The sequence below is a fragment of the Lolium perenne genome, chromosome 4, assembly GCF_019359855.2.
Source record: "Lolium perenne isolate Kyuss_39 chromosome 4, Kyuss_2.0, whole genome shotgun sequence".
NCBI classification, from domain to species: Eukaryota; Viridiplantae; Streptophyta; class Magnoliopsida; order Poales; family Poaceae; genus Lolium; species Lolium perenne.
Genome location: NC_067247.2, coordinates 350819179 through 350847011, shown reverse-complemented (window position 1 = coordinate 350847011; position 27833 = coordinate 350819179). Strand labels below are relative to the sequence as shown.

At 41.9% G+C, this 27833-nt stretch overlaps 1 protein-coding gene and 1 long non-coding RNA gene across 3 annotated transcripts in view; both read left to right on the top strand.

The window, feature by feature from the left end:
- LOC127301363 (protein TIFY 11c) overlaps positions 1-27833 on the top strand; it is a 79855-nt gene that overhangs the window by 6614 nt on the left and 45408 nt on the right. The window lies entirely within an intron of this gene.
- LOC127301364 (uncharacterized) lies at positions 47-6165 on the top strand. 2 transcript variants are annotated; one of them, XR_007852006.2, is made up of 3 exons: positions 47-977; positions 1435-1566; positions 3497-6165. It is a non-coding gene; the product is annotated as an uncharacterized lncRNA (long non-coding RNA). The 2 variants fall into 2 exon arrangements; XR_007852007.2 differs by having other exon boundaries at positions 1435-3931; positions 4018-6165.

Here is a 27833-nt window from a genome sequence, read left to right as displayed (position 1 = left end):
GCACGCCGCCCAACTGGGCCTAGCACCCGAAACCCGAAACCCTCGTTCCCCTCTCCCCGAAACCCTCTGAAATCGACATCCTCCTCCCCCTCTCCCCGAAACCCTCGTCCCTTTCCTCTCCTTGCGTCCACGCCGCCGCCCTCCCTCTCCAAGCTCGCATCACAGCACCGCAGGAAACCAGCGGCTTGGAGGAGCGCGCGAGCCACGGCAGGCCGATGCGGAGATCGGTCACTGGAGCTCGTCCTTCGGCCGCCGCTCGCCCCGCAAACTCATCTCGTCGCATCGCCGGGAGGAGCAGCAGGTTCAGCGCCGACGGCTGATGCGGGAGAGAGGCTGCCTCCTTCCTTTCTCCTCTCAACCAATTTCCACTTCTGCACAAGAAACGTGGATGCCCGTCGCGGCACCTTGCGAGAGGAGGCAGTAGGACGGTGGCGGCAGCAGTCTGCTCCCTCCTGTTGTCTGACGGGGAAGAGGAAGGAGGCGACATAGGAAGGAGGAGCAGTCAGAGGAGCTAGAGCGGCAGCGGTAAGAAGAGGTGATGTGGAAGATCGCCTCCGTGAAGCCCCTCTCCATCATCTTCTGGCTTGAGGACGCCAATATCATTCTTGACCAGTACAAGCCAACAAAGGCACTCATAACCTCCTCCCCTCTCTCATCCCCTACCCACAATTTCTCATATTTATTTTTGTTGATGTTTTGTATCTATGCATATAAGGTGTTTTAGGAAAATCCAAAAAAGGCTGCAGTACAAGCTAGAACATGTATGTGGCTATTCACTGGTGTTCTGTGCGTGCAGGTTACGGATCAGAGGAACGCACGGCCGTAGTCACTAGCACCGTGAAATTTTCCACAACGTGGTGTGGGCTTCTTTATCCACCTGCCGGATGCTGGAATGGTGAACTTTTTTGTTGTTGTTAGGAGCACAGTCTCCGAAGCATACGCATCAGGAGGTGGGAATGAAGCACAAGCTCCTCATGGTACTCCGCTCGCACTATTTTAAATTACGCGTTCATACTAGATTAGAACTTAGTTTCATGCCAACATTTGGAGGTAATGTGTTTTGGATTTTCTGAGTTTCATGCTAGCATTTGGGGGTGATCTTCCTGGTGATTTCCTAAAAATACGTACTTAATTAGAGAGTTCAGTCATGCCTGCTTGTTGACGGCTTCGTGGGGGAGGATAGGCCGGTGGGTTGCTACATGTTTTCTGTCTCCTTTATGGATTACCGAACATGTGGTATTCACACTTCTAGGTTAAAAATTCGTTGTAGAGTGCTAATGCGATCACTGGTGTTGTGATCCACAGCTTATCAATGAGCTATCTATTCGGACTTTGGTATTGCTTTTGTCGAATTTATGTTTGTTGGCCTGGTTGTCGTAATTACTAGCCAAAAGTTTTTTAATTGACTACTCTCCCTTTTCTTGTGTACAACAGGATGTTTCCAAAATAATAACTTCAGGATCAAGTGGCATTTCCGACGAGAAGTCTAGGAATCTTTCTGCCAAATCAAAATCAGAGACGAAGGATTATTTTTCTTCTCAAATTATGACACCTCAAAAAAGAGAGGTGAGAAATGCGGGTTCAGACAATGTGTTCTTCTTCTTTTTCTTGGTTTACTGCGTGCTTCCACCATCCTTATTATATACAATGGTGTTTGAGGATCTCATACACAGAGAAGATATGAACTAAAGACTTGTTGTGGAGATCTATGGTAATACCATACTTATTCTATTCCCAAGTTAATCACTGCAAAGATAAAATAATTTGGACTAGCATCCTAATTTTCAACTACTATTAATCTTCCAACAAGATGAAAGGAAAAAAGCATCTTGGTGTTATCTCAGTTTTTGTAAGTGCATAAAGATTTCATGTTGATTCCTCTCTGTTCTTTGTATGGTTATGATGTGTCCCCTTGCAATGCAAGATTGTCAATACCAATAGTAGGTTTTATTTTTTAGTAAACTAACTTTTTGTGTGATAACTGGAGTACAATGTTTGTCTCTGCTCCAGATTTAGTTGTTCCTGACGCAGCCCAATTTAAGTGGTAGTTCAGCTCGTTTTTTATTTTTATTTTGTTAGCAGCACATAATTTTTCTTCTGAATGTTAGGAATGAATGAGCTTCATCTAAACAGAATAGCAATGCTACAAGGTCTTATCAGGCATCATGCTCTACTCTCTTTCAATGCAAGCCTGCCTGTAGTTTTAGCAGCAATTATCATTATGTGTTTTTGTGGTACTATATGCATTATTGCATTATCAAAAAAGTGTAACCCGACCATGGTTATGCTTGCTTAACATTCTGGTCTTCTGGAGTTCCGGACTAGTGTGTTCACTATTTCCGGTGGACATTCATGAAATAAATATGAGTTCTTATTTCTTTTTTTAGCTCAATAAAATATTTCATCTGTATCTACTATTCTACTGAATTGAACGTCATATTTCTTGACCCATATACCTCATGAATAAATACAGGTTCTGAATTCTTCATCCATTAAATCACATGTTTCATTTGCTTGTACCCCATTGGACGGTATCATGTTTCTTCTCCTCGGTGAATACTAAAAACTCTTGCTTCTATACAACTTATATGCAAGATTGCCTAGGGCTAAGCTATTGAGAGGAATCTCAATGCTGCCTAGAGCATATAATAGGATGTCCACCTGCTTCGTGAAAATTGCCCTCTGAAAGCTAAGTTTCTTGATCTTATACTCCTTGGGCAAATTATATTTTTTTACTTATGTAGTTAATTTGGAGTGACAAAATGATCTGACTATCTTGGAACCCTGAGAATGCACTGCTGTGTATGTTCTAATGAACATTGGACCTGGAGTGCTATTAACATTTTGGTGCGTGTTCAGTCAAAAGACAAGTACTCAGAAGTACTCAGAGCAACAAGTTAATACTCTACCCGTAGAATATGATCTATCGAGTTGCTGCAGTTATATTAACGGAGGCTATACATTTCCTTGAGTAGATTCATTGGAGTTTTAGTAAGTATCTGTATCCACATGTTTATCAATCCCTTTTCTATAATAGGCTATATGTATAGTGGGATCCCGAAGTGGTCCTCGGGGCATTTAGGTAGATTATACACATTTGAGTTCATGGTGCGCACCATCATGTCTCCTGAATGCCATACAGTTCTATCATTTCACAAGGACATAGTGTTTTCTGCATTAAGGCCAGGGTTAACACAACAAGGTAAAAAAGAATTGGTCAGAGACTTAATTGGGCATCAAAATTTGAAAACACGATAGAAATAGTATGCTATAATTGGTAGTGTTACAGTTTAACAAACAATATTTGACCACATGAAAATAGGTCGGCTTTGTCTGCCATTCACGTCATAGAAGTTACCTTTTTCAACAAGAATAATCACGGAGATGCGATGTGATGACTACCTTTTATCATTCTTGTATATGAAAAGAGTATCGTAGTTGCATTATTTTTTCGGTCCTCATATATCTGCATTGTCTTGAATTTATCATCTTTCAGGAAAAGAAATTGATTTTTTTAGAACCAGAGAGAGATGGGCCGACAGAGATATAGAAATTGATAGACAGAGATCCAGCCAAAGGGATGCTTCGTCAAGACCTCCATCGACATCAGGCTCTGCCCCGCATGCCTCCCCTAAGCTGTGCACTCCACGTCTCCACCACCCAACGGGCAACCACCAGCGCGTCTACCAGGCCAACGAGATCATCGATGCCTCCAACAACAACATCAACCACAGATCAGCAGGTGTCTGTCTGCACGCAACCCTCGGGTGCTAAGTTTCCTAATTTTACATGTGCAACCCTGGTGGATTGGTGAATATGTACTGAAATTCTTGGCCAACGTTGTCTTGCTGCACTACAATATTATACCGAATGACAAGCTGTAGCGATCTCAAGCTGGATTGGTCTTCAAGCGCCTGCAAAAGCCAATGAGGTGACAACCTACCTGTTTACACTCAATTCGTCTGCTCTTTGAGATCAACTCTTGCAAATGTTTTGGTTGTCATTCTGTTGTGCTAGATAATGAAATTATTGGTGATTCCAAATGGAGAGGATTTGGTTGCTTCATGTTCTTTGTTCTGAATAGCACATAAATTTCAGCTTATCTGCATGGTCTATAATATTTTCTTCGAAGATTCACAAAAGGTATGATTCCTGAACTTTGAATACTTCAATATACATTTGGCATTACCAACTTCCCAAATTTTGTCGATCTATATAGCAATATTTTTTATTGTTCCCCATGTAAAAGTTAAGTTACATGTATCGTATACTTTGTTGTACAAGTAGCTTACTTATATCTATGTAGATTTAGTAGCACATCAGACTGATCACGTAGCAGGTAAAAGCTGATGCCTGATGGGTTCAATCACAATTTGTTATTGCTCTGTTCTTGATTGATAGTTAAATGTAAGGTTATAAAATTAATGGATATAGATTTATGACACTGTTTGTACCGAGAGTTTATACTCTTCGAATATCGAGATATTTCATTGTTAGTGCGCTATGATATTTGAGCAACCATATTAACAAGAGTAACAACAATGTTTAGGATTGATCCGGCTTCAGGTAACAACCATATTAACAAGAGTAACGGCAACAATCGCATGCATCTCCATCTCATCATCGATGATAGAGGTGAAATGCTGGGATGCAGCCAGGTTGGGATACAACAGTTTTGCTTGTGAGCCATGTCTTGTTGGTATTTTCCTAGGTTTAAACGAGGCATAGAAATTTTTGTTTCCTGTAATACGAAGGTCCGCCTTGATTGTTGATCCCGAGGTGGAAGAAGATTGATCATAGGGGTGTATTGTTCGCTTACATTTTTTGTGTTCATATTGGCCTGAACCATATAAGATAGATTGGAACTTGGTTAGAAATCTAGCGAAGAGAGATGTCTCACAAAATTCCTGTACGTACTATGTGAAAACATGCTTTCATAATAGATTAGGACAAATTTCATGTTTGACCTACTTCATTGGGACAAAATGTAGCAGCTGGCAGTTCTGAACTACCTTATGTTTTGAGCTTGACTTGCTCACAAAATTGTAGGATCCTTTCATAGGCTAAGCTTGCATTATTTGTTTTCTTTTCTACCTGTTGCAAAATCTTTCTTTGCTGCAAATATTGGTACTGTCCTCCCCATTTGCCAGGTACAGCTCTAGGTCAATTCTCCTATATTCTATTTACGTGCGTGATTTCAACAATATTAAGATCTCATATGCATGTTTGATGGTTCATAGCAGCCCCTTGCTTCTTTATTTCAGGCTCAAGCTAAGTTATAGTATTTGTTATGTTGACTGAGTATAACGAAGTGCTTTCCACGATAGAACTCAAGGGGCGTGAGGGATAGTATACTAATAGCACAAACGTGTGGACTAATCTGTTGTTTCTTTGGACAAAAATTAGCTAGAAGGATAAGAGTACTAATACATATTCTAGCCTCTAAAATTCTAAGTGTGAGACCAAGTTGTATCATATCTGAAGATTTGCCAAAGAAGTGTTAGACCAAGTTTTATCATATCTGAATGTTTGCCAAAGAAGTGACATACCCAGTTGTATACACGCAAGTGAGTTATTTACTGACCTTGTGCATTTCTCTTGATCATTTCGATATTCTTTAAATGGTAGAAAAGGCATTACCACCTGTGGTGCCACATATAGCACCAACAGCCAATGTCTTTGGTGTCGTTTTGAACTCTTCAAAAACGACATAGTACAGAACTTGGTGATCTAGCTGTGGACTGTGGTGATCTAGACGTGCTGGTGTACATTGTATACTATACAAGATCTGTAAAGTCTAGCATATAATCCTTTTTCTCCTACTGCTGATTTGATTGTTGTATTTCTACCTCTGTACCTTACTTAAACCTAAAACTGACCGTAACTTGCCATCGGCACAAGAAAAAGGGCATTGTAATCATTTTCGGTTTGCCAGGGGTTGCAAGTGATTCTAGATAAGGAGGAACGTGTAATAATTTTTGTTTTACTCATTCTTTTCTCTTCTGTTCTGAAATTTGGATTGTCCAAGCACCATGTTATTATTTTGGCAACATCTTAAGGTGATAAAATAGACATGGCATTAAAAATAGATGTCCAGGTACCAAACTATGATCCGTGATCATTTAGTTTCCTGTTTGTCCTTTCGATCCAGTCAGCAGCGCAATGTCCCCTAATGATCTCCCATCCATGAAGAAGGGAAGCTGGCTATTAATGTGTTCCTTTTAAAAATAAAATAAAAACACTACTGCATTGAGGAGCACTGTAATCTGCATGTATCTATTTACTTCACTTGAAACATTTGCTTTATGTCAGGAGTTAGGACATGGTGCTATGCGATATGAAAAATTTCTTGTATTATTTTTTATCTTGTTTTTTTGGATTTATATTAATTGTTCAAATAAGTTATTTATTTTTGTGTTTTTGGTTTAAAAATGCAATTGAAATAATTACATTTATGTTCCAAGAATATTTAAAAAAATGATGTACTTATTATCCTAGATAGTTCTTATTCATTACAAATTTGAATGTGCTCATATTTTTTTGAAGAGTTAATGAGGGAAGGTAGCAAACCGTACGGTACTCCCAAAATGTGAAAATTGCACAAATCGGCAACTTTTGATATTGAATGTTGCACATACCACTCGTTCAAATTTTGCATTTTGATATTGAATGTTGCACATACCACTCGTTCAAATTTTGCAATATTGGTGAGGTTAAGTCTTAATGCATGCAAGATGTTCAGCCGAAAGAAAAGTTAATTTCAATATCCAAACCTAACTGGTGGAGCTTTTCTTTTATGTGTTACAAGGCCTTGATGACATGATCTTCAATCATTGTCGGATTTGTACGTGTTACGTGATTACTTCAGATTGTTTGGTATATATAGATATTTATTGAATAAATTATAAATAAAGGTCTGCATCATTTTGAGGTAGAGACCAAACCGATGGTCTCTACCTCCTTTTCAGAAAAACAACTCAATTCGTCTTGGCATATCTAATTAAATAAATTCATTAAATTAAGTGTGCAATTCGTTTGGATGGATACACTGAATTGAGCCCAAGTGTTTTTTCTTCTTTTCTTTGGTGCTATGCATACACGTGTGCAATTTAGTTAGCAGCTTACCCACAAATTCAATTCGATACATGAGAGCATATGCTCCTGCCACCGAAAAAATATTTTAAAATATCAAAAAAGTTTGAATAAAAAATTTCTCGTTACATAACAATGTTCTACATGTGCACAACAAGTTTTGAAAAAAAAAACCGATATTTTTTATAATTTATGTGAAAAAGACAAACAAAACGTCTCTTACACAACCTTTTTTACACCAATTTTTTTTATACAAATGACACTAAAAATATCGGTGTTTTGTGGAACCACTTTATGAACATGTAGAATTTCAAGATGTACCAATTAAATTTTGTGTCCGAATTTTTCGACATTTTAAAAGTATATTTAAAACGAAATTTAAAAACCGGGAGCATATGCTCCCGGGTGCCAAAACACCACTCCCATTCTTACCGGCATTGCTTTCGACGGTGAACGGGAGAGGACTTTTATGATTGAGCTCTCCCTGCCGGAGATGCCCCGCACCGCTGAGTGTGTGCTCCCGAAACGAAAACGTATGTAGTTCCTATATGCCGATCAGGTCGGCGCATACCGCGCGCCGCACTCCCAGTTGAATTACTCTTCGCATCCATACTTCACTCACACGTGATGAAGCTATGCATGCCTCAAGTGTAAATTCGAAAAAAAAGGATAAGGCTCAGTACACAACACAATGGCTTTGTTTCCATCCGTTTGCTTACTATGGATGTCATTGCTCTGCTTCATTGCTCCGTATAATGACATAAATCAGCCTTGTTAGAAACAATGTCATAGGTCAAGAACATAATCTTTGTATTTTAACCACACTTTTGATTTGTTTATGTGTGATGTCGCTCGTCCGTGGCAACGCACGGGCATTTTCACTAGTTTTTTTATAGAAGTGGTGAGGTTACCTAGCATTGTTGAACGGACTAGAGACTAGAGTCCCTTACAACATTCAGTTCATTAAAAAGGAGTTGGTATACACAACGCATAGTTACGCTAATACATAACATCAGTAATTCAGCATATAATATATCACCACGAACAAGTTCATCGTCATATTATAGTGATCGGGTTTAATCAAGTCCTAGCTAGTGCAGGGATATGAGACCACCTCCCAAAATTTGTATAATGTCTTCACCAGATCATGACCATTAACAACTGGATGATGAACAACAAAGAATCGGCACTAAGCAAACTTCGTGTGTAACCAGATCTTAATCCATGCCCTCCTCTCCCATTGTTGCAGCCCATGATATTTGGCACATTCACATTTGTTATCACAATGAAGTTTGGGCATGAAGATTGTCAGCATCTAAGTATAGTTTAATATCGTCTTGTTCACGAACTTAATATGCCTCGGGTTGCACTAGATTGACAAGAACAAGTTCTTAGTCTAGATAAGTATGTACTTTCTAACAAACTCAATGCCACTCTGTATTACTCACGGGTGTTGCCTTAGGTGTTCATCATCAAGCACATAGCAAGTGCCGTCATCGCTCTATTTGAACTTGCCTTCGGTTCTTAGCCTTCTTATGATGCTCCGCTTGTTCCTCCACTTTCTAGTGTGGTTGTACAACTGAAGATTGCTCACGGCGATCCCTTTCAAGTCAAGAACATAATTGGCAACCTTCTTCATAATAGCCTCTTTAAAGCCATAGGTAAGGGATATCCCGCTATTCACAAGCTCAACGAAACGGTTAAGAACAAACTCAGACAGAGATAAATCCTAAACCATTTAATGTACGTGTGCATACAATTATTCATCACGAACATAACGGGAGCGCAATCGAGGACATGGCATTTATTTTGCCAGAGGGAGTTAACACATCAGGGGAGCAAACAGGGTTGATCACCTACAGTACGGTACGAAGAATATTGCTAAGCATTGCACACTAACGAACAATGTCTATCAAAATCATAGAGATCTTAGCTAGAACACGAAAGACCAGAGGTTCCTTACAGTGAAAGGTAAACATGCAACACAGAGGTCGCAGAACACGAAGACTCCGATGGAGAACCTGGTAGGACCACCATCGCAATTCTCAATGGAGAACCTAGCAGGACAAACGTTGTCGTGCTCGAGGGAGAAGAGACAACCTACCATCAAAACCATCAGATCTAGCCCATCCACAATAGATCTGAGATGGAACCATGTTCCGAGAAGCTTACAACAACCTGCGGATTTGGGGCAGAGGAAGGAAACAAAAAGCCGTGTTCGGTCGTCACCGCCACAACCGCCAACCTCGCAGACCTAACAATGAGGACGCTCCTGCCATGTCAGTAGATTTCAAAGGGGGAGTAGCTCGAAGAGGGGGAATTGGGGGATTTAGATTGTGTAGCAAGAGTGTCGCCCCTAAACATGATGCCCAAATTTCACAAGTAGTGACATAATTCGTCGCTTCTTCACTGTTCCACCGGAGGTCGCGCCATCTCCCTCGGTGGCTCTGCAGGGACGCCACGTTCTCGAATTTTGGCGAGGCGAAGGTGGCTTGCTGGAAATGGTCGATTTGGTCGTTCCTACCGAGTCTAGCCTGGAGGTGTTTTCGCCTCCCCAGATGCGGGGCAAAGGACATGCGGCCTACCAAACGGCCGTAAGTTTTAAGGTTGATTTGTTCCCGTTTTTCTGTCCTCGTGATTCATAAGCAAATATTGCACTACAGAGGGGCGGGACAGTGAGTCCTGCCGAAATAAAGCCCAATACATAGGGTTGGGCATAAAGCTTGAAACTCGTCGAGTTAAATGAGTGTTCGCTTATGTTTTACCTCGGCTCATTTTCTTAACTAGCCGATCTTATTTTTGCTCATTAAGGTTAACGAGCTAAAAAATCGAGTCAACCATGTTCGTGAGCTACTCGTTAAGATCGATAACAAGCTAGTGTTGGGCCATATTATTGCATCCTTAGGCTCTTATCTCATCTAAGGTGCAGCAAGCATGGAACAACCAAGCCCATCAAGGGAGACCACGGAGCGACCCAACGATCAAATGGAGTAGCCGCCCCTACTATTCCTTGTTTAGGCATTTGCAGTTGTGGGGCTCTGATGACCGCGCCCTGCTCAGTTGCTCGCCCACTGCTCACTTTCCCTAATCTGCCAATTTGCATCACTCCATCAGAAAGTCTTGCCAGACCCTCGTTCTGGCTGCGGCGCTGTGTCTGTGTCCTGCTCGTCGGGGTAATGGATTAGCGGAAGAAGCGGGTGTCCAATTCCAAGACGATATCCGATTCTGGCACTCCCGCTTACCTTTCATTACCTAATTCTAATACTAGCAATGATGGGCGCGGTGGCACGCCGCTCCATATAGTGGCCAACTGGTTGTTACACAGACGTAGAAGGAATAAGCTAGTTATGCTAAAATTGCTCATATCTGGTTACATACTTCATGGGGAGAATGCACTTGGGGAAAAATGTATATCATGGGGCTTACATGCTTTTTTTGCAACCGAAAGGGAATTGGGAGTCTGCTGGGCTAGGCAGCAGGAGCAGACTGACAGATATCTCATCCATGTCATGCTAACGGTAGAAAAGTTCAGCAAACAGGTGGTTAGGGAGCTGGCTAACAATGCAGGAACTACTCTCGTAATAGTGAAAAAATGTTTTCCGACTTTTTCTGTATAAGTCATGTGTGCCTGGTAAGATGCAGGCTCACGTGTGTTATCACAGAGAACTTCACACTATTGGGTACTCCTACATAGAGGAAGATGAATTGGACCGTCTGATCTCGTGTTCGCAAAAATATATCCTGTAAGTGAGGGAGCAAGAAAACAACATCAATTAACTGATGCAGAGTACATATTGAAAATGTGCGGCTATGAATAACCATACATTGGACTGCATGCAACAACTCTAGAAAAACATCTACTCAAACAGAACACATAATTATAGAAGACCCCAATTCAGTGGGAAAGGAGGGCCAGAGAGAGCAAAATAGAACACTCAAAGATGAATTGCATTCTCTTCCTGACTTCGGAAAATATTTTGTAGGCCAAGAGAAAAGACCAGCTGATTTTTTCAAGAATCATGTCTAGAGCAGTTTAGAAAAATAACATGAAGGACAGGTTAAGCATTATTGTTACATGCCAAATTATCGTTGCCATTAGGCAGCACTTATCTTCCAGTGATCTTTTTCTAACAGAATCCTTTGGATGGCATTCTCATTTTTACCAGAGAAAAACTAAGCACATCAAAATCTCTAGAGGTACGTCCAGACTAAATCCACAAAAAACCAATGCCCAGGAAGCATGTGGAAGGTACAGAAGTACAACCTAACTCAATCAACGAAATTATTCTGATGGTTGGCACCTTCTAGCAGCAACAGGAACATATTAAAAAAGGGAGATCATATTTCCTAGCGTACCGAACCTATGAAAAACCATCATGTCATAAAAAGAGAGATCCACTAGTGTATGCAAGCTCGATAGGTAGAATAAGAACAATAATTTCACCGTATGGAATCATCAAAACAGTTTATCCAATATATAAGTTTTACATCTTCGCTAGAAAAATTATGTCTCTTTTGTTCAGTTCCTTCAAATTGAAAGTATGGACTTTCGCAAGCTTCTTGCAAATACAGAATCAGTATATTTAGCTTGAAACTATTGCTCGAGAGAGTGAAAAAAGATTGTGAGATCCAAGGGTCTTCATGATAGACCGCTAGAGTGATCAGAGAGGCCAGCTTCAGCCTGGACACCAAAGGCGATGTAGGGCGCATGCGAGAGCGAGAGACCATAAGCTCAAAATCATTAGAGAGGAGCAGGGGAAGACCAGATGGAACTGGCATGGACAAGGCGTGATGACTACTATCGTGCGAGGCGTGTCATCGCCGAGAAGGAGCGCACTTCATCGCCGGTCCAACTGGCCCCAGAAGATTCAGTTTAGGACTCAAAATTTAGCGACACGCAGGACCGAATCGTGGACCTCGACAATAGCAGAGCACACCATCGAGCTATGCCGCTGAATCACCATAATTAATCATAGACGGCAAGAAATGGTGGCCGAGATCGAGAGGAGACATCCTAAAAAAGACCAGTAAGGCTCTTAATTCCTTTAAAGCTCCATTCATCTTCAGGAATTCCACTACATTTATCAAGCAGTCAGAGATACAAAAATAGGAACCATTAAACCAAACCATTTTCTGATGAATTTTACTTATATATCATTATCGTGAATTGTATAGATCCTACTGCACCACTACAACTACTACAACAATGAGGTAAATCCTAAAAAAAATGGTGTTCAATACAGGAATAATTCATCTCATAAATCAGGTAAGCAAATTAAGCTTCTCACTACTACAGACCAATAATATTGTTTCTAGCGAAGTATTTGAGTGGGAGGACAATAGAACTTGATAAGGTTTATGAAACCTGAGCATAATGATCAGAGTAGCACAACATCGGAATTGGTTCCGGAAGCGGCCACGACGATCATGGCTCTCATGACTACAAAGTGTTTTAGCCATGGAGATCGAAGTACACATTGAACCTTGTAGGTATGGTTTACTTTGTGATCAAATAAATGATTTGTGGACAAAGGATTGATTTTGAACAATGATAAACCAACTACAAACAAAGAAGTTATGATGGGCCCTGACTCCGTTAAAATGGCTATATGCCATGAAATCCAAGATAGATGAATACTTTTTAGTAAATGGATCTATAAAATTGATAGACTTGGATGGAATATCCATGAATAAGCTCGATTTGTCGAAAAGTTGTTTACGACAAAGTTCAAAGAGTTGACTACGATAAGATTAGATCTTCCGTAGCAATGCTTATAGTCTATGTGGATTATTCTAGTAATCACTACATATTTCTTTTATGAGATATGTAAGTAGGATGGCAAAATATATTACTTAACAGAAGTGTGTATTAAAGGTGTATACAAGATACAACCAAGAGTTTTGCTAGTCCGTAGAATACTAGATAGGAATACAAACTTCAATTGGATGAAGTGAGTATTGCGGAGTTGGAATCTTCACCGAATGAAATGATCAAAGAGTTATGATTTCATCAGAGACGATGAAGAGGCTTGCATTTGCAAGAAATTAAGTGGGAGCGCTGAGACATATTTCTAATACTTTATGTAGGTGACATATCGTTGATTATAAATAATGTAATTATATAATTGATTAAAAAGGTTTCATTGAGAATTAAACTTCAACGAAAGGATGTGAACTGAAACATATTTAGTGTCAAGATCTATGAAGATGGATTGAAACACATAAAAGTTTAAGTTAAAAAGTACATAGAATGAATATTGAAGTAGTTCAATATAAAGAAGGTGTTCTTTTCATGTGAAGGTTTTACAAGACTTGAGTGTATTTTACACTCAATGAGTAAAAACACATGAGTGATTTTAGATCACGAATAATATGTACAATATCAGATGTCCTATGCTCTAAATGGTTAGGAGCATATACCAGAATGCATGATTCATGTGATGATCATTGGATAAACAGTAAGAATATCCCTGAGTGCTTTAGAAGAACCAAGGATATATAGTTTTATATGAGTAATGACAAACAAATCGCTGTAAGGTGTTGCACCGATATTAGTTTGGTCACATATAAAAATAAAATTTCAATCTCAAATTAGGCTAAGTGTTGTTTAAAAGGTAGGACAATGAGCTAGAATTTATCTATGCTAGATTTAGATGAGTTCTAAATGTTGTGACGGATTCTACAAACGAAGGCAGAATATATCATTGTTTTGACAATGACTGAGGATGTTAAGTCAAGAGATTCTTTGAGCACTTGGTGTAGTTCCGATAGTGTCAGAACTTTGAAGCTATATTGTGTATGACAATATTAGTGACATATTTCAGACCGCGGAATTAAGGTTCCACCAGAAGACCAAACATATTTAATGCCGACTCATTTAGAAAATGAGTGATGCGTTGAGACGCAAATGAATTGCAAAATACATACGTTTATGAGCATGTCAGATCCGTTGACTAAAACTTCTCCCGTGAGCAAAACATGATAAAGCACCGAAAGGCCAAGGTGTTATATCTTTACAAATGTAAACTAGATTATTGACTCTAGTGCAAGTGGGAGACTGTTAGAGATATGCCCAACAGGCAATAATAAAATGGTTATTATAATATATCTTTGTGTTTATGATAATGTTTACATACCATGCTATAATTGTATTAACCGAAACATTGATACATGTGTGTTATGTGAACAACAAAGAGTCCCTAGTAAGCCTCTTGTATAACTAGCTTGTTGATTAATAGATGATCATGGTTTCGTGATCATGAACATTGGATGTTATTAATAACAAGATTATGTCATTATATGAATGATGTAATGGACACACCCAATTAAGTGTAGCATAAGATCACGTCATTAAGTTATTTGCTATAAGCTTTCGATACATAGTTACCTAGTCCTTTCGACCATGAGATCATGTAAATCACTTATACCGGAAAGGTACTTTGATTACATCAAACGCCACTGCGTAAATGGGTGGCTATAAAGGTGGGATTAAGTATCCGGAAAGTATGAGTTGAGGCATATGGATCAACAGTGGGATTTGTCCATCCCGATGACGGATAGATATACTCTGGGCACTCTCGGTGGAATGTCGTCTAATAGCTTGCAAGCATATGAATGGTTCATAAGATACCACATACCACGGTACGAGTAAAGAGTACTTGTCATGAGACGAGGTTGAACGAGGTATAGAGATACCGATGATCAAACCTCGGACAAGTAAAATATCGCGTGACAAAGGGAATCGATATCGTATGTAAATGGTTTAGTCGATCACTAAAGTCATCGTTGAATATGTGGGAGCCATTATGGATCTCCAGATCCCGCTATTGGTTATTGGTCGGAGAAAGGTCTCAACCATGTCTACATAGTTCGCGAACCGTAGGGTGACACACTTAAGGTTTGATATCGTTTAAGTAGATATGGAATATGGAATGGAGTTCGAAGTTTTGTTCGGAGTCTCGGATGGGATCCAGGACATCACGAGGAGTTCCGGAATGGTCCGGAGAATAAGATTCATATATAGGAAGTCACTTTCCAAGTTTGGAAATGATCCGGTGAATTTATGGAAGGTGGTTTCTAGAATTATCCGGAATAAATCACTATGGAAGGAGGAGTCCCGGAGGGACTCCACAAACCCTAAACAGCCAACCAAGTGGGAGGGTGGAGTCCATGGTGGACTCCACCTCCTTGGCTGGCCAAGTAAAGGGGGAAGGGGAGAGTCCCTGTCCCTCTAGGTTTCGTCCATAAGACAGTTTTTCTGTTGGGGTCTTATTCGAAGACTTTGGGCAAACCCTTGGGGTTCCACCTATATAATGAGGAGGAGAGGGAGGGGGCTGCCCATGGCTTGGCCGCACCACCCCTGCCCCCTTGAGGCCGGCGCCCATAGCACCCCCTCTCCCCAAACCCTAGCGCCCCTCCTCCACTACTTCTCCTGCATATGCTTAGCGAAGCTCCACCGGAGATCTCCATCGACATAGCCACCACGCCGTCGTGCTCCCGGGATTCCGAGGAGGATCTACTACTGCCGCTGCCCGCTGGAACGGGGAGAAGGACGTCGTCATCAACACCGAACGTGTGACCGAGTACGGAGGTGCTGCCCGATTGTGGCACCGTCAAGATCTTCTACGCGCTTTTGAAAGCGGCAAGTGATCGTCTACCGCAGCAACGAGAGCCTCCTCTTGTAGGCGTTGGAAATCTTCAAGGGTTAGTCTCGTTCATCCCCTCGTTGCTCCCATCTTCTAGATTGCATCTTGGCTTGGAACTCGTTCTCGCGGTAGGAAATTTTTTGTTTTCTATGCTACGAATCCCATCATTTGCACTTGTGGTATGATTGCATCATAAAAGGCCCTAGCTAAGAAGAATGTAATTAGTCGTTCCCTTGTGAAGAATACACCTAATGCTGTGACAAAGAGTTATGCTTGCTGGGGTGAAGACATAGTGAGTAATCCTTATTCAGGAAGTTTTTTCTGTGTTTGTTTTTTCATGTCATTTTTATTTTTATTTTTTAGAGACAAGCTGATCCTAAGAAGAAACGACCACACCGATCTATAATTTACGTAGCAACTCACAAGAAGAAAGATGCTCCTGAAAATAAAGAGAAAAATGACCATATGGTAGGCAATATTTATGTGCTTTTAAATTTTAAAGTTGCAGTTTTCGGGGGTCAACTTACAAATTCAGTCTCGCAAGTATTATATGCATGATTATATTCTTATAGGATCGATTTGAGTATCTAATAGCTCCATGACCAGAGTTGGAATAAAATGTCAATGGAAGAGTTACATGTCAAGGTGATACCATGTAGGAAGTGTTAGGGGAAGAAAAGACTGGACAGGTTCATGGCATGGGCTTGGTTCCAAATCCTAAGCAAGTTTATGGTCACACACCACGGTATCTCAAGAAAATCAATATGACTACAATTGATGGAGCGGTAGGTGAAGATAATGTCAGGGGGGAAATAGCAATGCTGAAAGGACATATAAGAAGGCTTGAAGATAAGAATAATAAAGAAGGCCATGGGAATGAAATAGAAGAAGAGGCAAATGAAGTTCTTTTCTCTTCATGTTGTATGCATTTCTTTCAATATTTTACTCAGACTTGTTAGTTCTGTAGGAAAATCTACGATCAAACAATAATGTTATTTCTCAGTTACTAGTACTAAAGGTAAATGTCAATATATAGCTATATCATTGACTGTCACTTGAAACCTTGTATTAATATTTCAGTTTGCAGAAAGTCCAATGCAGTGGACCTAGACCTGTTGAAGCACACTCGTCTATGCAACATGGCATATGTCAGGATAATTTATTGCTTTCACGTGAAAAGGTTATGGCTACTTTTACTCATGTAAGAAAAGATAGAATATAAAATAGTTACTTGCTTAACATTTCTGTGCCGCCAAATCAAGATGGTGAGCAGGATAATATAAATCAATTACTTATTCAACAAAATTCATCGCCGCCACAGGACCCTGTTAGTGGTTCTATGCCAGAGGTAATATTCATGTGCTTTTGAGTTTTGAAGTTGCAGCTTTCTGTAGCTCCGGGCTATGCATATCACTCCATGTGCTATTATTGTCTCGTGTAGGTGAGGGAAACGAGAGATCAGATTGATGAATATTTTACAAGATTAGACCAGCAGGGGACCAGAAATAAGCGTGGAAGCTCACTACCCTATAAACCCTCAAAAGACGACATACTTCTTCACTCAAGGTAAATATCCGCACGATATCTACAATCGCCAAGTTATTTTCTTCTGGAGTTACACGATCTTCCCTTTAATACCTGGTATCACCAAAATGGCATTACAAAATGTTGTTGCAAATTTATTGATGTTGTCATGTAACCAATTTCATTTTTTTATTTTCTTGTGTAATCACTATTGTGTCAAAATGGAACTTCGTATACTGAATCGGTAGCGTATATTGAATTGGTAGCTCATCATTATTCTTCTAAGCATGTACTTTCTCTTGTTATTACTATTAATATTAAAAATCCAAATAGATTAGGACCTGGTAATGCATGCACTCTACTTTCTCTTGTTATTACTATTAAAGATCCAAACAGATCGATTAATTAGGACTTGGTAATACCTGCACTCAAAGTAGTATTAGACATATATAGTTAGGAACCTGTATATATGCCATACTTAAATATGCGACATCTAGTAGCATAAAACATGTACTCTAGCAGATATCCTGGCCATGACAGGCTCAGTATTTTACATGCAACTATAAACATGTTGTGTTTATTTTGGGGATGCGAGTACTTTTTGAGGGTGATGTTGCATGTTAATATGTGTATATGCCTTGCTGGCCTCGAAAAAAGTAGTGCATCTATGTATGTCTCCACCATACCTCTTATACTGGCCCGATATGTAAAAATCAGGTCGATAAAAGGTTTTACGTGCTTTTTGGAACCAGACCAGACTCCATATAAGATGTGTTTGTTTATCTGAATAGTAATATGTCAAGGTGCAGGCAAGAGCCTTGACAGCAACAAAATGTCATATCTTGCCAGCTTGATGTACTCCACAAATGCTAAGGTGACATTTATTTCTGAAACAAAAACCTCTATATTCAATAAAGTTCATCTATCCAATCATTTTAATATGGCCAACAGCTTTGTAGTGCCATCTGAAGGACGCTCTGGAGGACTTTGGCTGCTTTGGGACATCGACATTGACCTCATGATCAAAAGCGCCAGCAATAATTTAATTTTAGCGTCCCTTGTAAATACCTCTACTAAAGAAGCATTTTGCTTAGTTTGCTTGTATGGAGATCCTAGCCACTCCAAAACTAGAGATTTATGGAATCAAATCTCTGCTTTTGTCGATGAAAATAGAGGGAAGCCTTTACTTTGTATGGGGGATTTGAACGAGCTTATGTACCCCCAAGACAAAAGTAATATAAATGATGTTAATTACTCTCGCTTGCACTTATTTCGATCTCTTGTCAAAAATTGTGGTCTATTTGATTTAGGTTACAATGGTCCAGCCTACACTTGGTGCAATAAAAGGTATTCCTCTAAAACTCTTTATGAAAGACTGGACAGATTTTTAGCAAACGCAGAGTGGAGCAATCTTTTCCCAAATGTAAATATATACAACTTGCCTATTTTGCAAGGTGATCATGCCCCGGTGATGGCAGTTCTTCATTCCAAGTTTAAAAAGCCCACTTATTATTTCAAATTTGAGAATTGGTGGTTACTTGAAGATGATTTTTAGGAAACAGCAATGCAAGCTTGGAATACTTCAAAGAATCAGCCTTTTACCACAAGAACTAAACACCATGCAGGAGCCTTAAAGAATTGGAGGAAGAAAAAGAAACTGCTCCAAAATCAGTTGAATGATATAGAGCAGAAAATTAAAGAGATCCAAGAGAAGCCCATCCAAGAACAAGATCATAATGAAGAAGAGAAGCTATTAATTTCATATGATCAGACTATGACAAGGCTAACGGAATATTACAAACAAAGAGCAAAAAAGCATTGGGCCATCCATGGTGACAAAAATACAAGGTATTTCCATAATTCTGTCCTGAAAAGAAGAAGAAGAAATAGAATAGTCTCCATCAATAACACAAAGGGTCAGACCACCTTAGATCCTGAAGAAATAGCACAATGTTTTGTGAGCTACTTCAAAAATATCTTCTCTTCTTCTACTACTACTTCTATGAGCCAAACTCCGCATGTTTTGTACACAGGGATTATACAGGATGACTACACCAACTCCACTCCAGATAAAGAAGAGATTTGGAGCATTCTAAAAGAAATGAGGAATGAAGCTTCTCCAGGACCTAATGGTTTAAATGCAGCATTCTACAAAGCAGCATGGAACTGGATTGGAGATGACATAACTAAGCTGGTACAAAATTTCTATCACAATGGCTACCTTCCACAGCAATTAAATGAAACTAGCATTGCTTTGATTCCAAAAAAGTTTCATTGCTCCACTCCTCAGGACTTTAGACCTATCAGCCTTTGCAATGTTATTTATAAGATTATTGCCAAGTCTCTAGCCAATAGAATGAAGCCACATCTCCCAAAAAGAATAATAGATGCTCAGCAAGCATTCATAGAAGGAAGGAGGATCTCCAATAATGTGATTGTGGCACAGGAAATAAAGCCTTTGACCGAATTGAATGGGATTTCATTTTCATGGCTCTTCAAAAACAGGGATTTAGTGAGCACTTTATAAATCTAGTTAAAGCCTGCATCTCAAATTCTAGATTCTCAGTAATAATTAATGGAAATCATCACGGTAAATTTAAAGGACAAAGAGGCATAAGACAAGGCTGCCCTCTATCCCCTTATCTTTTTGTTACAGCAATCAATGAATTAGCTGTAGAGTTACAAGAAGAACTTCTAAACAAAAATATCCAAGGAGTTTCATTGGGTCCAAACTGTCCACCTATATATTCCTTGATGTTTGCTGATGACTTGCTAGTATGTGGTCAAGCAAATCAGAGAGAAGCAGCGACGATCTGGAACACTATAAATACTTTCTGCAAACGATCTGGCCAAATTCCAAACTGGAGCAAATCCTCAATCCTATTCAGCAAACATGTCAATGAGGCTCAGAAGACCTTAATTAAGCAAATTTTTATGGTTGAGAAATGAACAATCAATCTATACATCTTGGTCACCCTCTTATCTTACCAGCCAAGAACAGATCTCAAGCATATGAATTTGTTCTTCAAAAAATCAGATCCAAGCTCAGTTGCTACAAAGCAAATAAACTGTCGCATGCGGCCATATTGGTACTTATAAAATCGGTTCTCTCTTCAATTCCGGTTTATTATATGGCCAATATTCTTTTCTCAAAGAAAATATTGGCTAAAATGAATGCCATCATGAGAGACTTCTGGTGGACAGGGATACAACAAGAAAACAAAACCAAGCCAATCTATTTCAAAGCCTGGACAGAAATTTGCAAATCCAAAAAAGAAGGTGGCCTAGGAATCAGAAAATTTGAAGCAATTAATTAGGCTCTTCTTCTAAATGCTGCTTGGAAAATAGCTACAACTCCGGAAAGCAATACCACTAAAATTCTCAAAGCAAAGTATTTTTACAACACTTCTTTCTGGAGAGCCAATACTAAAGTCCCCAAGTCAGCCTTCTGGACATCTATTCTCAAAGTAAAAGACCATCTTGCTAATGCTACAACTTATCAATTCTCAAGAGGCAACACTAGTATATGGTCCGAACCTTGCACTAGTAGGAAAAGCCTCATCAGTGGCGCACGAAAATGGGATTCTGTGGCGCACGGGAGGTGCGCTATAGAAACGTCGCCACAAAAATAAGGTTTCTGTGGCGCACCTGGCCGTGCGCCACAGAATTAAGGTTTCTGTGGCGCACTAGGTCCGGTGCGCCACAGAAATAAGTAGTTCTGTGGCGCATGCGATATAGCTGCGCCACAGAAATAGGTGCGCCACAGAATTATGTTTTGGTGTGCCACAGAACAATCTACAGGTATACTCGATTTTGTGCTCCCTGGTGTATTATACAGGTTTTATACTGGTTTTATACACCGTATATAGGTTATATACTGATATAATATAGACAGATATAATATGGACATATATAATCATCACTTCATCATCACATTACTTAGAGCCCGATCGAGTTATACATATAGCTCCATACAACTCATAATCCATGCAAATTAATTAAGTTCTCATCATCTCTAGATACAAACGAAGTGACACCGGCCGCCGCCTACACTAGGATGAAATAGAGTACCGCCGCGACGATGGTGAGCAAGAGCGAGAGCACAAGGAAGGTCTTCATCTTCATCTTGCTCTTGTTCGACTGGTGCTTCCTCCACTTGGCAACCGCCTCGTGTCTAGTCGGGTACCCTTGGTAGCAGTTGCCGCTGAACTTGTGCACCTGTTTCTTGCACTCCTCCCACTCCTCGTACACTCCTGGAACCCGCCCCTCGAACACGACATAGTACGTCATCTCTATGGACACAAGGCATATTAGTATATAACGCAATGGAAAGAGTTAGAGGGTTCACATGGATACATATTCACAAAGAATTAAAGCAAGGAAATAATAATAAACCTAAAACACATATAGCATCGGTATCACATAAGTAATATGGTTCAACGATAACGACTACAATAGTAATTGAAGTACAACAACGACGACCACCGTTTCGAGCAAATTAAGCAAGTTAAGTTTACAACATGGTACAAATTGTCCATCGATTCAAAGTAATGCTAGGCACACCGGCCTCGGTCAACGAGACGTCTTCTTGAGCGGCTCCGGGAACGGCTTGTACAAGTCCTTCGTCGTCCACGTCCTTCCATCACCCTGCCTATGTAGGCGTTCTTCGATATCCCTCTTAGACAACGCTCTGACTGCGTGTAAGAGCCCCGATGCGTTGGATACATCTTGTAAGATAATTTCCGAGAGCTTTACTTGGATGCGATGGAAGTCTTCTCTAAGATCATCATCATTGATTTCCCTCGACATTTTAATGGGGTCTCGCTTACTAGGTGGCAGAGACATCATCTCTGCATCCTCGACAAACCCTTTAAGGTAATGGAGGACATAGAAAGCCTCCTTAATGCTGCCAGCTGGCTGCTTGATACAAGGGAAGTTGATCACGTGCTTGAACCTGATCTTTTTAGTGTCCGGCCTGATATATTGCCCATTCTTGTCGAAGGTGCCTCCATTTTTGGAGTAGCCAAGGATAGCCTCCTCGAGAACACCCCTTATTCTGTTGTAGTCTTTCTTCGTCGTCGTACTCGATGAGTCGAAATACTGGGCTAGTGACCACTTTGGATCTAGGATGATGAGTGTGCAGTTTTTGTCCCTGCTCAACACATGCAATTGAAATGGAATGTTGAAAATGATCGGCAATGGAAGAAATATATAAGAAAGCATAAGTTACGACGGCTGTGAGCGGATGTGTACTTACTCGGGAAAGACAGGCAGAAGAATGGTGTTGCTCTCTTTGTACATGAGCATGAAGTTCTGGAGGTACCGCACCGCCTTGGTCCGTGTCCTTGAGCCGTCCTGCAGCTGGCTATCGCGCATGTAGTAGGGATCGGCTACCGTGATGTGGTCGGGTCTGTCTCTGTTGATCTTCATCTGAAGATTGATCGCGTATAGGCGGACCAAGTTATAGTCGAGCCGTTTCGAGTGAAATAGATTGAAGACGTCCTCGAACGCTATGAAGAAGATATCCGCGGGGTCTTCATTGACTAAGTTCCTGTCGGACGGCACCTTGACCAAGAACACCGGGTAATTTGGATCCTTTTCTTTAAGAAGGACGCTCTCTAGATAATTAATAGAGTGCTGCAAAGGGAGCATTGGTCCACTTGCGAGGTGTTCCATGTCCGGAGGCAGTATAGGTTTACCAGCTTCATGACACCGGGGCAAGCCATCCGGTGTAGGTGGTACCATGTCGTCGGCCCGGATCCTCTTAGGAGCAGGCTGGCTTGAAGATGCGCCCTTCTTGGCTCCTCTCTTCCTTCCCTTCATCACCTGACCTACTGGGGGTGCTGGTGGTGCTGATGGTGGTGCTTCGGGTGCTGGTGGTGCTTATGAGGTTGCTGGGGTTGATTTGGGTGGCTCCCTGATGATCGTCTTACGCAGCGTGTTAGGGCTGAAAACGGTAGCAGGCTTGACTTGAGCTGGATTGCCAGCCTCTGGAGGAGTGTCTTGAGAAAGACCCGTGAAGACCAGGCGCTGCTTCGTGACTGTAGGGGGACGACCAAGTTGTTCGCCGTGAGTGCGGAAGGCTTGTTCATCCATAGAAGGCATGTACATATCTTGGCTGCAGGCGCTAGTGTTGATGTAGGCATCGATGTCATCATCATCATCTACATCGTTGCCATCAAGTGGCGCCATGTCCTGGACCTTAGGTGGTGGCGGTTGCGATGCCGCCGCTTGGCGTACCGTGCGTCTAGTTGACGGTCGTTGCGGTAGTGCTCCCAACAACTGTTTGTGGCGTGTGGTGATGGCGGCGATCGTCGGTTCCTTCCGGGTGGCGGCGGCGACCGCCGGTTCCTTCAGGGTAGTGGGGGCGGCGACCGCCGTTTCCTTAAGGGTGTCGTCGGCGCTGGCGATCTTGGGCGGGATGATAGGGGAGGTGGCGCCGGTGCTTTTCTTAGCACTCGGAAGACCCCCCCTAGACGAATCTGGTTCTTCGGCCATTTCATAAGCCATGAGGTGCAATCCCCAAGGGGCAAAACGTCGCCTTCGTCTGTGCCCGGAGGTTGAAAGGGGGGGGGGGATGGCGTAGCGGTACTCCGGCACTACCATTACCAACTTGACCTTCGCCACGTCTTCCGCCAATCTAGCGTCGTGCATAACGCGGGAAGCCATGACAAGGCCGCTAGCAACTTCCACCAACTTGCCGCCGGGCTCCACCGTTTGCAGAAGTATGCATTGTTCATCCTGAGTCAGGGGCGCCATGTTGGGCATCGTGAGATGGCAGTCACGAAAGGCATATATAGTTAAAGAAGATGATGCGAAGGAGTAACTAATGAGTTTACCTCCTTGATGGCGTCGATCTCGGCTACTGTCGATACAAGGGCGGCGGTTGGGGGCGTCGATGCGACCAGTTGGAGCTGCGGTGGCGGTTGGAGCTGCAGCGTCGGGTGGAGCGGCGGCGTCTGGTGGAGCCCCTACGCCGGCGTCGGGTGGAGCGGCACCGTCGGCGACACGTGGAAGCTTGAGTTGCTGCCGCTGATGCTGGGCACATGTATCGGCCCCACTTGACCTCCCGCATTCCAAGCAGCTAACCCCTCCATCAACCCAGGGGGGATGATCTGCCGGATCTTCTCGTCCAATAACTTGTTCATCATCTCCGTGTTCTCCACAGGCTTTTCAACCACCAGCTTCTCTAGTGAATCCACCTTCTTCTTCAGCTCCTGAACCTCGGATTTATCCTTAGCCGGCGACCTCCTCTCCAGCTTTCTCGTCTTGGCATCCGATCCGTAGTACTCGGATAGCTTCATACTTGTGCCAAAGCCGGACACACGGCCACCCGACGTCAGTGGCTTGTCCAGCTCCCTCTCCTTGTATTTGTTCGTCGCCCTGTTGAAAGGCGTGTCCCACGGTTCCGTCGACCCCTGGGACGACGGGCCAGCCGTACAACTAGCCTTCGTCAACTCTTCATCCTTCAGACAAAGGAACTTAAGGTTAGCCCATTTGGCTTCATTGCCTAATAAGATGAGCGAAATAATATAGACTATCCTTACCAGGTACTTCTCGAAATCCCTCACGTCTTTGTGATCCGTAATAAATTCCCCCGTCTTCCAGTCTAAGTAGTAGCGGGACCGGACAAAGTTCCTAGCCTGTAGATCCTCGATTTTGTGCCAGGGGTTTTCTTTTCCCAGACGCACCATCTCACATCCTCCTTGTCCCAAGTGGGCTATTTTCCTCGGTAACCACCGCTTCCGCAATGGTGGGTCCCTAAGTTCAAATCCCGCATTTTCTTCCCCCAGGCGGTCCATTTTTTAACAGTGTCAGTCTCTAAGTAAGACTTGAATGCATTAAAGTCTTCTAAGGAGAGCGACGGGTCTTTGCTACTTATCCTCTCCCAGCTTTCACCGGCCTCGATCTTTCTCTTCAGCCGGTTCTTCCAGCTGCTCAAGGCGGTGCTCATCTTCGTGAGAGCTAAAGAGTCCACCTTCTTATTGAACGGCTCCGGGAACGTGTATCGTTGGTGAAGCTTCTGGAGGAGGGATTGGGCGATAGCCTCGTTCTCCTTGCTTCTGAGGTCCTGAGTTAGGATCGGCACGGTTTCACGGACGATGCACCCTAGTTGCATGTTGTACCCTTTGGCAACCGACGAAGGCTCCATCGGTAGGCCACTTTCGGAGACTACCGTGACAGCATCGGTGACGTTGGCGAGCACTTGCGGCCTCCGATCCCTCCTTGGCCTCCTCGCCGTCCTCTTCTTCTTACCCTCCCAAGGGTTGCCGCCGCTATCACCTTCCGTGCGGTTGGCCGCGTTCTCTTCACCGGTCGTCTCTTCACCGGTCTCGGCGGCGTCGTCCCAGGTATCGTCATCGTCGCCGGTGTCGGCGGTGGCCCCCCGGCCCTCTCCCTCGGAGGCGGCGTCCCGGCCCTCGTCGGTGTCGTCGGCGGCCCCCCGGCCCTCTCCCTCGGAGGTGGCGTCCCGGCCCTCTTCCTCATCGCCGGGCGACTCGGCGGCGGCCTTCCGGGGCCGCTCGTAGCCCTCCCAGAAGTCCTTGTTGGCCTCTCTCGCTTCTTCGTTCTGGCTCCTGGGCTTAGAAGTGCTGCCCGACATGTTTATTTGCACTTCATTAAAAAGAGGCAAAAAGTGAGTACAAAAGTCAACCAAAAAATTCGGCATGACCTTTGCTATTTTTTCTACGTAGGAGTGCCCATTTCTCAACCGAAACCGAAGTTAATCAACGCTTCGGGAGAAATGGGCAACTCAATGAAATCCCTGCAAAAATATCCACCATATACACCATATATCCACCATATCCACCATACAAAATTGCACCATATCCACCATATATCCACCATATCAGTTCAAACCAGAAACCCTGGACATATATTGCTGGACATATATAGTTCCTATTTTTTTTTAACCTGGAGCACTACAACAAATTAACCTGAAGCATCTACAATACATCAATCAAAACCTGGAGCATCAATACAACAGGCATTATTAACCTAGAGCATCAATACAACAGATATTATTAACCTGGAGCATCTACAACAAATTAACCTGGAGAATCTACAATACATCAAACAAAACCTGGAGCAATCACCTGGAGCACTACAACAAACCTGGAGCATCTTTTTAACCAACTGTTAGCATATTTAGTGCAGCCAAGGCAGTAGCTAATGACTTAGAAAAATGACTTCAATAGTAGGCAGTAGCATTTCATTCAAAATCAACTAGGCAGTATCATTTCATCATTAGCTTGTTCATTTTTTCATTTGTATTAAAAAACCTATTGCATTGTATTAAAAAACCTACTGCATTGTTCATTTTATTGAACCATGTACATCAACAGAGTAGTAGCAGCTTCATTTTAATTTTCATTTAAACAAACTTCATTCTTTTTCAGAGAGAACTTCAAGAACTCTATTAGCTCTACTGCATTTTCTCAACTAACACGGTTCATATATACTATATATATACTGTATATATACTGCAACCATCTATGCATTTAATCATGTATTTAATCAGTGGTCATATGTGAACTAAAACCATCTATTTAATCAGTGGCCAAAGGTGAACTAAAACCATCTATGCATTCTTATCTTGCAACCAGGAAGCATGAGCATGATCATTTCATAAATGAATTCAAAACATTAAATGGCAGCAGGAGACACAAGTGATTCACTAGCACATGCAACACACACATGATCACTAACTCTCACCCTAATTCTGGTCTTACTAAATGAAAAGATTAATATCTACATTTCTCTGCCAATTCGAAAACCTAAATCACATTCAAAACATTACCTAGCAGTAGTAAATTTGTATCTACATTCACTAACTACATTCAAAACCTAAATCAACAAATTCACTAACTACATTCACTAACCAATTTGTATCTGCCAATTCACTAACTACATTCAAAACCTAAATCAACCAATTATTTGTATCTACATTTCTCTGCCAATTCGAATTTAGAAAATGAGCATGAGCTATTGCTAACATAGCATTACCTACCAATAGCTAGCATAGCATTACCCAGCAGTAGCAAATTTAAATCACCAAATTATATCAACTAAATAAACCTACTGCTAGCTACTGCTACTACTTTATCAACTAATTAAAATTGTCCTAAAATTGTATAATTGTTTACTGCAAAACACAAGAGACCAATTAATTGTTTACTGCAAAACCAACATACCAAACATATAAACAAATAATTCACATTGCATTAGTATTTCTTCTTGTTTATTCAGTCTTCTTACATGAAATAATCTTCACTACATTGCATTAGGATTCAATCAGACGATTACATGGACAAATTCCATGTTGCGAGCAAGAAGGAAATCACCCAGCATCCCAAAAGCACCAGAAAGAAGGACTAATCGAGCAGGACGCTCGCGGTGGCAGGATTGGGGATGGGCACAGGGCAGTGAGGAGGGGGACAAGGGAGTGGGGACAGGGGAGAGGGGCTCTCACCGAATGGCGGCGGCGCAGGGTTGCGGTGGCGGCGGCGTTGTCCTCCTCCTCCTCTTCGGTGGAGGCTCGGGCTCGCGCGTCCCTGCTCGGCGGCGGTGTGG